General features: G+C 40.4%; 1 long non-coding RNA gene across 1 annotated transcript; it reads right to left on the bottom strand.

The window, feature by feature from the left end:
- Positions 1–1,687: 1,687 nt before the first annotated feature.
- Positions 1,688–6,015, bottom strand: LOC149090334 (uncharacterized). Its single transcript, XR_016193186.1, has 3 exons — positions 5,647–6,015; positions 4,207–4,483; positions 1,688–1,792 (listed from the first exon to the last, which is right to left on the bottom strand). It is a non-coding gene; the product is annotated as an uncharacterized LOC149090334 (long non-coding RNA).
- Positions 6,016–12,837: the final 6,822 nt, after the last annotated feature.

Raw genomic sequence — 12,837 nt, 5'->3', positions numbered from 1 at the left:
AGAAGGGCAGAGCTGATGACGAAATTTTGCTGATAAGAGGGGGGAAGGGGGGTCAAAAATGGCTAAAAATTTGCTTACGTAAATACTTGAACGGCCCCTATTTAGAAATATGGCTTTGTTTGTTTTTTAATTGGTCCCAGATGAAAACTTCAATGATTATGAAAATGATTGTAACGGTGGAACTGCTGGAGTAAAAGAAGTTCTTGCGCTCTTTTCGAAGAGCGGAGTATTTCAACTTGAATACTGAATTTGTTTTTTTTTCATGTTCTCGTCTTCAAATCAATCTTCATCTTGTTATTTTCTTTTCACGTGACCACCTCAAAAAGACGCCCTTAACGCCCAAAACTGACCTCTAAAAAGAATCCGTTCGGTCGTTGTAGACGAGGACGTCGTCCGCAGAAGGTCGTCCTTCTTATTAAAATCATTTTCCGTTTTTGATGTGTATTTTTCTCATTCAATATTCGTTTAGTTTCTCCCTCTAGACCTTGATCGGTCTCGTGAAACGTATATTTTTATGGAGCGGAAGCTATTTTTGGATTAAGGAACAAAGTCAACGACATGCGCAAACACAGCGATCAGATTTGATGATCGATTTATTTCTGCGACCGCTAATGAGAAATGCAACCGGGATCAATCATGACCAGTTGGACGTTGGATGAAATCGAACGACATTTCTGTTCAAATTTACTCGAAATAATCCCCGTTACGGGCGAAATACTGTAATATTCGTTTGTCTTTAAAGCCCATTATAAATGTACGGTCCGAATCTACGGGTCAATGATTTCTTACACGTTCTAGAAAATCGCTTAATTTTTGTTATAATGCGAAATACAAAGGAAATCATTAACTTTGAAAAATTACGTGTCCATTATTGATAGTGTGATGTGTCCTGGGAAGAGATTTCAATATCGGATCATACGCCGTCAGTAGTTTTGACAACCCATTCAGTTTTAATTTAAAACTACAGTATGTGTATCTGTGTGTGGTTTTAATGATTTAAGGAAATTTGCCATTATATAGCAATTCTCTGCTACGAAAATTCACAGATAAATGATTCCCTGCTTGGAAAATTCACCGACAACAGTTCGTCAGCAGTGAGTGAGCGAGTGACAGAGTGATTGAGCAAGTAAATGAACATGTGACCGAATTTGTTGGTGAATCAGCCATCAAATAAGCTCGTGAGTGCATGAGTGACCGAGTGAGTGAGTAACTGTATGAGTGGCCAAGTGATTGAATATAGATTTCAATATCAACTGAATGAATGACGAAGTGAGTAACCGTATCAGTGATTGAGTGAGGATGAGTTACCAAGTAAATGAGCGGTTGAGGGCCGTATTCACCGACATGGTTTAAACTTTAGTTAAAATTTTTTGGGTAAAAGATCAATATAGATTGGTTGAAAACCTGAATTTTACCAATCCGTGTCGATCTCTTATCAAAAAATTGTGACTATAGTTTAAACCATGTCGGTGAATACTGCCTTTAGTGAGTGGTTGAGTGAGTGATTGATTGACTGTATGAGAGAGTGAACCAAAACTTGGCTTATGCTGAGTACACACGATATAAATCTTCTCAATTTGGTGCGGAAAGTCAGTAGGGAGGGAGTTGATGAAAGTTCCAGACATGAGCTCAGTAACGATCAAACAAACTCAATTTGGGAATTCAATTTTATTCAATTCCACTCTTTTTAATGAAAGGATTCTCATTTTCCCGTCAGGTTTCTTTACCAACAGTTCCAACGCATTATCTCTCCTGATCCGATGAAGTTCCATTTATTCAATGATAACCCCTCCTGAAAAGAAATTCGCATGAAAAAAAATTATCTTTTTAAATTTTATGTTGCCACAAATTATCACCAGCATTTATTTAATCGTAATACTTAACATATTTGAAATCACGATTATTCTAAGTTACCGAAAGGTTGGAAGGTTTTCATTATAGTGACCGTTATGTTCATTATTGAACAGCAAGTAGCCCCGAAACCCGAAACACAAAAATTCGGACGTCACTTTCGCTTCCAACTTCCGATAGATACATAGAAGCATTTTTCGAAAACATAACGCGCATAGCGCTGGCACCTTAAAACGTTGGGGACGCATATATGCATGTATAACACTTCCCAGCATGCACCACTTCTATAGAGGAATTTTCGAGAGGTACATGTCCAAATGTGAGTGACTTTTTGTCACGTGTGTGAGCCTGTCTTTTGAGAAAGTCTTTTCCCGCAGAGAGCACGCAGACCCTTCAGTATCGTACAGAACGAACTGAGCATGACTCATGGCCATATAATAAAGGTGATCTCGTGACGCGCCGGGGTCGGTACCAGCTGACGTCATCACCCTGACAGAATCAGCTGATTGTCATTGGCTACCCCACTATTACTACTGCTTTTAAACCACACATGCAACTCGTCCATAACTTCTAACGAATTGGTACATGTTGGAAAGTGCGTGCACGTGGTGTGAACCTACGTGAAATTTGCTTCTGTGCAATGTTTGTTTTGAAGTGCTTCCATCTGTCATCTACTTTTCGAAATATGAGTGAAGTGTAATTATTGAAGATTTGCACCGTTGTAGGTCTGTTGCTCTTCATTGGCTACCCTGGTATTTCAAGATACCCCACCGTTGCCACAGTGCTGGAAACGGTGGAGTTGTCCTGAAGTTGGTTTTCTGTGGTTTCCAACTTCGAGGCGCGAATGTGAGCCTATCTCTCCGTTGAAAAGTCTCACCATAGAGCGCAACAAGCCTACAACGATACAATTATTCGATCATTACAGTTCACGCATAATTAGAAAAATTGGTGACAGATGGCAGCACTACACATAACACGCATTACACAGAAATATGCTTCACGTTAGGTTCACATCAGATGCAAGCACAGCTTTCGGCATGGCTATGATCATCTTCGACCACCTGCTAAAATCTCTTCATTGAGACAGAGCAGCGGGACATGATCTGGTTAGGAGGAGGTATTTCAGGGTCGCGCTTTAGCTAAAAAGTATTAGAGCAGTGACGTCACGCCCCTGATCCGAGACCGCGCCCACTGAGCCAAGGCGGCAAGAGCAACTTCAAAGGGATGAGACAGACCTTGCAATATAATCCTGACACTACCAGGCTATATCGAGGCAGATGTTCAACGAACGCCATGCTTACATAAACATGAAAGTCCAGGCGTACCCCAATTTCACTTTCCATGCGGGAAACAGATGGCAGCCCTTCCCAAACATGGAACATCAGTAGCCCTGACATCATAAAGACTCATACACACACACATGGCACTTTCAGCTGGCACCAATTTGTGTGAAATTCCCCCAGGTGTACGAACGGTATAGTTGTGGTGGTGTATGCGTGAGCTCGAATCGCGAGGATTCGGGTTCGAACCCAGTTGATCGAATGAAGTTGGTTTTCTGCGGTTTTCCCAACACGATACTAACATAACATGTAAATTCAAGCATCTGCCATTTTCACTTCAAAATATGAAAAACAGATGGCAGCAACAATAGAACACAAGACATTCTGACAATATAAATATCTGAAGGTCACACACATGCAACGCGTTCCATCATGCACCGAATCGTTAGAAATTCCTCAGAGGAATGTTTGGGAGAAGTTTGCATCTTCGGTTAAGTAGTAGTAGTAGATGTAACGCGAAGGCATACAATGATACATTTTAACTAGAGCTAACCACCATGGTCCCACATCATGGAACAGGGGCCCTACGGTTAGACTTTTGGTAGCCCCCCCAGACCAGACTTTCCACGGGCCCCTCTGTAGGTAATTTATGCCATGAAAGAAGCAAAAAAATGATTAGAGTCTTCCCGTTCTTCTGGGCTGGAGTACTGTCAACCCCCCCCCCCACTCTTGTGTGGACCATGCTCACCATATTGCACATAATACCAATAAAACCAAACTATGTTGTGCGCATCAGATTATATGCAGGTTATGTGTTAACCCTCGGCGTCCTCCCATCATCAAGAAATGATAAGTGTAGCAGCGTATTTAATCATCCTGAGATGATCGGAATTGTTTTTCCAAAAAAAATTTAACATGAAGTTTTTAAAATGACGTATAGATGGCGTACGCATCTATACGTCATTAAATGTCGTTTTTTGTCTTACTGCCCCTTTACACGAGTACAGTATCTATAGTAATTTTATTACAGCACAAACCGGTATGGAAAATGATCTATGAATGTTCCTTTACGTACCTGTCACGAGGATCACGAGCGGTGATCAGATCCCGAAACCACCATACATTCCACCCACACTGCCGTATCCAAAGCCACGGCCAATACCAACACCTAGAATAGATGGAGAGGAGCCAAATCCAAATGGCATGAAACCCAGACCACCGCCGAAGCCTTGGCCATATCCTCCGTATCCGATACCATTTGATGATCCATAATTCAAACCACCATATCCACCAGTCCCGTAACCAACCGGGATTCCACAAGCCGCAGCAATTACGGAAAAAACGACAAAAATCTGTAATAGAAGAATAATGGCCATCAAACTATAGGAAACGTTACACATGTTACGGTAAATTACGTATGTCCTGTTGTTATGTTTAATCGCTTACCGTTGTAGTAAGTTGGGAATTTCCCCAATTTATCACTTTTACCGATGATTGTGCATTACATCCGAACGTTATTGATAAACATGATGAATTGTATTGAATTCATCTCATTTACCGGATATTATGAATAATTGTCATTTCGTATTGATGAATATGATGAATCGATCCATTTGCAGGGATGAAATTTATTATTTAGGTGACTGAACTAACGAGCCTGAACCGGGTATAATGTGAACTCAGATTTAACGCATTTTTCTGAACACACCCGAAATCATTAATATTTGACGAATTTTGATGTCGTGCCCCGATATAACGAAGTCTCATTTAACAAATTTTACGATCGTACCCAAATATAACGAATATAAATTTAACAAATTCTTTGATTTAACAAATTTTACGATCATACCCTAATATAACGAATATAAATTTAACAAATTCTTTGATTTAACAAATTTTCACACGTTTTGTACCGAGTAAACAATCAAGCGCCAGTATTACAAACGCCTTTTTAAACTAATTCTACAAGCGGACTCCAATATAGTTAGCCCCTATTTGACAAATTCTGTACTCGGACCGCGATATAGCACAAACTCGTATTTAAAAAATTTTACTCGTATATAATGAAGTTTCATTTAATAAATTTCACGATCGTACTCCGATATTTAGATTTTAGAATTTTATCAAATTCTCATTACGTATAGCTTTATTCATATTTATAAAATTTATCAATAGCACGTGAGTATTATGCATAACCACCGGTAAAAGCGATAAATTTGAATTTATATACCGAGACCATAGGCGACTATGCGTAATAACCAGTTTCTAGCGTACGCGGAATTTTCTGGGGGGGGGGGTTTATATTTTTTCCTGCAAAATAACACTATAATCTCATCTGGGGAGGGGGGGGGTTAGAACTCCAAAAACCCCTTCGTGTACGCCTATAACCAATTATCATACATAATAACCGATTTATCACATTTAACCATTGCAGAATAAGCAGTGATAATTGATAATATAATAATATAATCCAAATATCAAATAATTATGTGAGTAAAACCACGAATATACGAACCTGTAGTTTCATACTGCTCAGAATCTGAAGGTAGCTACTTTGAGACCTCTATAATTCCACTCTAGTGATTTTTTAATCACTGATCGGCGAGTCTCACACACTCTCCTTCTCTTTATATACTTAAGTCTCATATAATGAAAACGAGTACAAAAAATTGAGTTCAAGACTTGAAAATAATGTGTGAACATGTAGTAGTAGTTCCTGGTCCCTTAATGTCTTTGTGGGATATTTTATCTTCCGTTTAAAATGAAACTAAATGGTGGCAATTTACGAAATTCTGGGAAAAAAAAATATAGACATTCTGTAAGACTAATTTTTTTTTCTTTTTAGTTTTTTCCGATGGTTGAACCTGAATAAAAGCCAAGAGAAGAAAAGGATAAATGAATGCCTTTAAATTCACTTTTTTCTTTTCTTAGAAGAATTTTTCATTTAAACATTTCTCTGTTTATTTGAATGTTGGAAGCCTTTTAAGAAATTATGCTTTTTTTTTTAATCGCTTTTGTCTTATATATTTCCTTGTTTCGTTTCTGCTTTGAATTTCCAGTTATCTATTTTTTTAATTCTGTGATTTCTGAAAAATGTTGTGCAGAAAATTATGTACCGTATTTTCCCGCGTATAATCAGAAATCCGATGCGCGTATTGTCTTTAATTTTTTTTTTCCCGAGGAGGTCTTATCGTAAAGGTAGTTACTGTAAATTACAATGATTGTGTCTTAGGCAGAAACCTTTTTTGAGGTCGGACCAGCTCATTTCTGGGAGGGGGGTGGTGTAACTGGTGTTTCATTCGTTAGGGGGGGGGGGGAATTTTAGAACAACAGACTTAACCATGTTATTCCATATATATATCAGCCATTTCCTCACATTTCGGGGGGGGGGGGATCCCAGCAGTCCCTCTCCCCGTCTCGCTGCGACTTTAAATCACAATACCATAGTGGCTACATTAATGTTATTGAGAGCGGAACAAGAAAGTTTATTAAAAACTGAAAAAATGAAAGTGTTCCTCCAATTTTAAAAATTTAAACTTTCCTATTTGCAAACCGTATATGAGGGATATACCATGTAACCGTATATACCATTTGTCCATAGACCCGTTCGTTAGCGTGGATGAGAAAACGATTTACTCATATTTTTACGTATTTTACCAGCGCAGGGGTCCGTAGACTTCACGTTTTTGCTAGCCAAAACGTTTAGGAAATACATAACGTTAAGATTGCCCCCCCCCCCATCCCACTTGAGGACCACCAATATAAAAAAATTTATGATCTGAATTTAAACAACCCCCTCTCTCCCTGGAGACGGGTCCTAGGCCGAGATCTTTTGTAAGCTCCTCTAGAGTAGAAATTTATAATGTAAAAAAAAATTAATAGGATTCCTCCCTCCCGGGCCTCAAGGCTCGATCTCTGCCATATCTTCCCATCCTCTTTCCGTGGGGACCATGGTCACCGTTTAACCAGCGTATGCGAACTTCATTCACTATTAATTTATAAATTAAAGAGGTTTTCTCGTAGAAAATATTCGGATATTTCATTTTTTTAAGATATAAGATACTTTATATTCATTTAATAAAAATACCGATACAAAATATTTTGGGGCTAAGCTCTCTTGTCAGCCCCCGAAAAATAATGATCGTTATATGTATGCTGGTACAAAATAAGGATTTGTATTTTCTATTTCACCCACTCACGCGGACATGACATCTAGTACAACTCTTCAAAAGCGTTTGCCAAAAATTAGATTTCAAAAAATTCTCATTTCGATTCATTCAACTTTGGGTGGGGAAGCTGCATATCTTAATTTATTTCGTCTTTTCCCAGTCTAATAAGGCTGCCCGACGAGTAACAACTAACCGTTCTGAGAAAATTGGCATGGTACCCCTGCAATTTGTAAATTTACTGTATGTTGACGATTCTGGTACAAATCAATAAATTATACCAACAACCATCAAACCCCCCCCCCCCTTCCCATGTCTCTGCGAAATATGTAATTATCATGGGCCCCGGCCCCGAGCCGAAAGTTTCAACCAGATCATGAGATCGGATCATTTTTGTGAGGTCCTCTTCGCTTGAGGCCCCCGGACCGGGTGGGCTCATGCCTTAGGAAGGTACTGACCTACAGTATTGCAGTCTATACAGTCGAATCCCGTTATAACGAACTCCAAGAGACCGGAGGAATCACTTCGTTAAAACGAAATTTCGTTATGAAGGAATTCTAGCTTACCTAGCATTGTTCCAATGTAAACTTATTTGGGGGATTAAAAAAAGTGTTCGTTAAAACGAGATTTACGCTATAACGGTATTCGTTAAAACGGGATTCGACTTTATAAATATTTACCAGATTCGGAAAATCCAAGATGAAGACGCAAGCTTATGGCGGCGTAGTAACGACTCATTCATCTCTGTTCACAACAGATGGCGACACTCCACTTGAAAAAAAAAATCTGTTTTCCCAAATCAAAAAAAAATAAAATATTCTTTTCTTTCGACCTTTGACCAAGGGTAACCAGACTGACTTTGACCAAGAAACTTAGAAATGAGGATACATACAAACACACACTATCAACGTCACTCACATATTTTCACGTCAAGCCCCCCCCCCCCTTCCCGTACTAAAAACGAACAGCGATTGTTTTCCAACCAAAACACAGACGCATTTAATATGAAAATAGCCTTTCAGCAAAAAGTATAAGCATGTGTCGGAAAGAAATCAGACAATGAACAGATTTTCGCAGGGACGCAACTAGGAGAGGAACAGGCGGTTCTGGTGGGGTGCAAATTTCGCACTTTAACCCCCCTCCTTCAACATTGCAAGGGGGCGCCGAAAGGCTTTATTGGTCCGGTTGATCAAGCATCGAGTTGCGGCTCTGGATTTTCGTGTCACAATGAAATAAAAAAAAATCCCTTCTGGAAAGTGGGGGGGGGGGGGGCGTTAGAAGCTGTAAGTATAGGATCCTATAGGTTGGCTTGAGTTGGGGGCAATAAGAATAAAACATTTTGGAAGAATGGGGGGGGGGGGAGATGGAACGAAAAGTTTGGGAAGCTGATCTAGATTCTAGATCAGTGTTTCTCAAAGTGAGCAATGTTGCCCCCAGTGGGTGACAGAAATGTCCAGGGGAACGGTAGAAGCTAAGGGTTTAGTATAGGATCCTATGGGTTGACTTGAATTGGGGGCGATGAGAAAAAGTTTTTGAAAAAGAGGGCAGATCATCGTTTCCCAAACTTTTCGTTACATCGTCCCGCGCGTCGTCTTCAAACATTTTTTTCTTCTCATCGCCCTTCAACTCAAGTATAGCCATAGGATCATGTACTTAGGTTTACTAGACTCGAAAACTGAGAAAGGAGGATTCCTGTGCGCACCCTTAGTGCATAGGTGCCGGAACCTAGGGGCTCAGGTCATTTGAGCCTCTTCCCCAATAATTTCTGAAAAAAACAATACAGTACACCTTCCCTCTCCTGTGTACGTGCTTGAGTCCCGTATATAAGGGAGGACCAGCAAGCTTCAGCCCTCTCAATGTTTTCTTCATGTCGACGCTTCTGCCTTAGTGACGTCACTTATCCCAATTTTCACATTATTTCAACCAATAAAACCGACCACCACAAAAATTTTCCCCCACAATTGAACTGCTAAAAAAGTCAGAAGCAGAAAAAATTATGGAAATTTCGAAGGTGAATGCGTGTGGGAAAAAACACTCAAACACTCATATCAATGATATATGCTTCAAAGTCGACAAAAAAAATTTCTCCAGAAAAATGGAAAAATAATTCCGGAAACCTGAAAGGAGGACAAAAGGGTAAATTTTCCGAAACGTGGGAAGACGCTTGAAATGACATCAAAAAAGGAGGACGGTTGGTAACCACAACTATGCAGAAAACTACGGTATAAACTTTTAGCAGCGCCATCTATATTAAAACGTAAGTACTTCAATAACAAATAAGAGTCTATTTATAAAGTTAATTTAGTGAACCTATATATAGCGGATGTTTTTACCATGATATTCTTGTTATTGACATTCAAGCATTGCTTTAATTTTCTTAACTGTCATGAATGTCAATGAGAGCAATCGATATCATTTCATTCAAAATTATTTCTATGAAAATCTCCCTTGACATGCTGATGCTGCCATCTGTCATGGGTATTTCAAACGAATTAACGAATTTCTTATTACACAGTAGCTGTTTTACAAAATATGTATATACTGTATATATACCTTGTTTTTTTATTCCTATTGTATTTTTTAAAGCCAGTGACCCCCGACCACTTTCGTATTAACCAATAAAACAGTGATTTCAATTCAGTGATGCATCGTGAAAAATATTTAATTCGTATTATATGGGAATTCGTCCTAACTAAGCCGCAACTAGGGTGGAGCAGGCGGGTCTGGTGACGACCACCTAGATCAGTCTCCCACCTTGCCTCATCGCCCCCTTCTTGAGAAAATATTTATAACTATCGCACCCCCCCCCCCCCCCAACTCTTCAGCCCATAAGATCCTATACTAAACCCATAGCTTTGCCCCTCCCCCAGGACCAATATTACCCACTTTGGGAACCACTGACCAAGATAAATTGTAATTTATTAGGTCGTGGTCTGGTGCTCCGGATGCTGTACTATAGGGGGAGACAAGGTATGTAGTTGCGGCCATGCATCTTTTTTTTTAGAGAGACTCATATTCGTAAGATTTCTTTGGAAAATCCTCAATAATCGATTTTTATCATTATATTTATCAATCCTTTTCTATCATTAATTATATATTCGGAATTATTTTCGTTGGAAGATTTCCGATACTTCTGTATGTGGGCTTTGGCTCTTGCAATCGTAATTAATGAAGGACTGAAGGACCTCTGTTCTTGTCAGCCTTTTGTGTCGGGCTTTTTTAAGTCGGGGGGGGGGGGACAGAGGCGGATTTAACGGCAAGCGCACCTGGGCCCCGACTTCTAAAGGGCCCGCGAAAAACCAAAACTACACTTTTTCTAATTTAGGGAGTTCAATATTTTATTTTACGCCCTCGACCGAATTTAATCCACCACTGGGGGGAAAACAACTACGGCCTTCTTTAACGGCAACATATGGCCCCATCCGGGCTTAAAGAAAAGCAGGTCTAGTTGAAATTTTCGAGGGTAAGCATACAAAATGTTACGCAGGCATTTTTATCTAGGTAGCGGGGGGGGGGACCTTCCATTAGAGGGTCCCGCATGGGTTAGGGCTTTCTTAACAGCATCATGGGCCCCCGGGCCAAGTGGTTTTTCTGAGGCCCTACCTGGTAAATTCTAGAAAATTTTAACCGAATCTCATTTTTGTGAGGCCCTCTTCTCTTGAGGCCCCCCCGGGCCGTGGCCGGGTGGGGCAATGAGTTAAAACGGCACTAGCATGGGTTCCGGAGCAAAGTGACGTTTCGGCATCAGCGTCTTTTCTCCCATCTACCTAGAAGTACAAGCTTACACATTTCTATACTTGCTTAAAAAAATCAGTCTCTTAGCCCCTCCTAGACGGGTGGGGCTGACAGCGCTCCAGCCCGAAACGATTCTTCAATTATTTTTTTTACACTATAAATTCACTCTAGAGCGGCCTGTAAAATGTCCGGCCTGGAGGAGGGGGACAGAGCGGGTGAGTCTGGTGCCCTGGAACAGAAGGGGGGTGTACAAATTTCACCCTTTAACCTCTTTTTCAACATTACAAGATGGTGCCAAAATGCTTGATTGGCCCTGCTAACCAAGCATCTAGTTGCGGTCCTGCGGGGTGGGATCATTCATAGCACCGAATCTCATCATCACGCCATTCAATTTGCACTTGTGTTGTGGCCAAATAAGAGATCCCAGACTTCAAAACGCAGAAGTGGAATCCCTTGCAGTGCCACACCTGGGGAGGGCGGAAGGAGGGGTCTCTGACGCCCGGTGCGCTGGCCCAGGATGACACAAAATTTGTTCCTTCAAAATTACAATGGGGGGGAGGGGGGAGAAGCAGGCCAAAATTGATACTTTAGCAAGTTTTTTGCTCTAGTTGCGACCCTGGGGCTCATGATGTTGTTCGAATGGTGCAGCGTGTAGCATGCGTGTGTTCCCTATTAAGGCATGGACTCACCTAGGCACTACAATAGAAGGGGGGGCCCTCTCACAAAAATGAGAACTGGATGAAATTTTCGAGAATTTGCCTGGTGTAGAGCCTGAGAACAAATTTTTTGTCCCAGTGGCCCATAATACTCTTAAGACGGCCCCGGTGTGTCGCCAGATGTTCATTCCCTTCCCCCCACCCCCCATTCCACAGAAAAAATTTTCCATAGTTCAGAAATTTGCGTCTCAGTTAATTCGGCAAAAATGAATGAAAAAGCATTGAAAAGGTTGGAAACATACGAATTGAAAGAACTTGTGCATCAGATGAAGTTTAATATTAAAGTTGGTGCCGGGAAATGAATGTTTTGGAAACGATTCAAACTTGCGGTGAGTAAAAAACGGCATTTTTATGTGTTGCTAGGATGCTTGCTGATGGGACCTTGACCTTGCTAAGGAGGTCGTTGTGAATTGAACACATGCATACAAGAAAAGAATAATAATAAAAGAAAAGAGCTCTCTACTCCAACATTCGTGAAGAAGAAAGGAAAACCCGTTCTTTATACGCATATCTTTATCCTTCTTCTGCCTTCCCTGCGGGGATAAGCTATGCATGTTGCATGCCTTTACCACCACCCTGTATCTTGCTTGAGACAAACCCTATTCAATGATAAAAGTTGCTCATCTTGGAAGATTTTCTCTAGCCATGTCCAAAAGAATTGGTAGTGCTGAAAGTGGTGAGAGAGAGGAAACAGAAAAATAAAAATCATGAGCATGAATACAAATAGAATTTCCCTGATTAAAATATGAATATACTGTATAAGTGTATACATCCTAAAAGCAAAAATAAAATGTTATCCAGAAATGCTCTACCCACATACTCGAGGCCAAGACTTCTAACGTGGTTCTTGCATTGATTTTCTAGTAAATTAAAAGTATATAAAGATATATATAAGGGTGGTCCCCCTAGGGCTAAAGTCCTGTCAGTCTCCCAAATAGGAGAGCCGTGAACCTATTCATAAAGAAAAGTCCTAATTTGAAATCCTAATGCAGTGGTTCTCATATTTTTGTCACCCGCGGTTCCCACGCCTTATTCAACGTTTAACGAGGTTCCTCCAAAGTAGTCTTAACAAAGAACCCATCAAAGCAC

This window comes from Pholcus phalangioides, unplaced genomic scaffold, assembly GCF_987345545.1.
Source record: "Pholcus phalangioides strain wild (caught in Gottingen) unplaced genomic scaffold, Ppha-v1.0 ptg000001l_1, whole genome shotgun sequence".
NCBI classification, from domain to species: domain Eukaryota; kingdom Metazoa; phylum Arthropoda; class Arachnida; order Araneae; family Pholcidae; genus Pholcus; species Pholcus phalangioides.
Note: the sequence above shows the minus strand (reverse complement) of the source record. Positions and strands in the feature narration are given on the sequence as shown.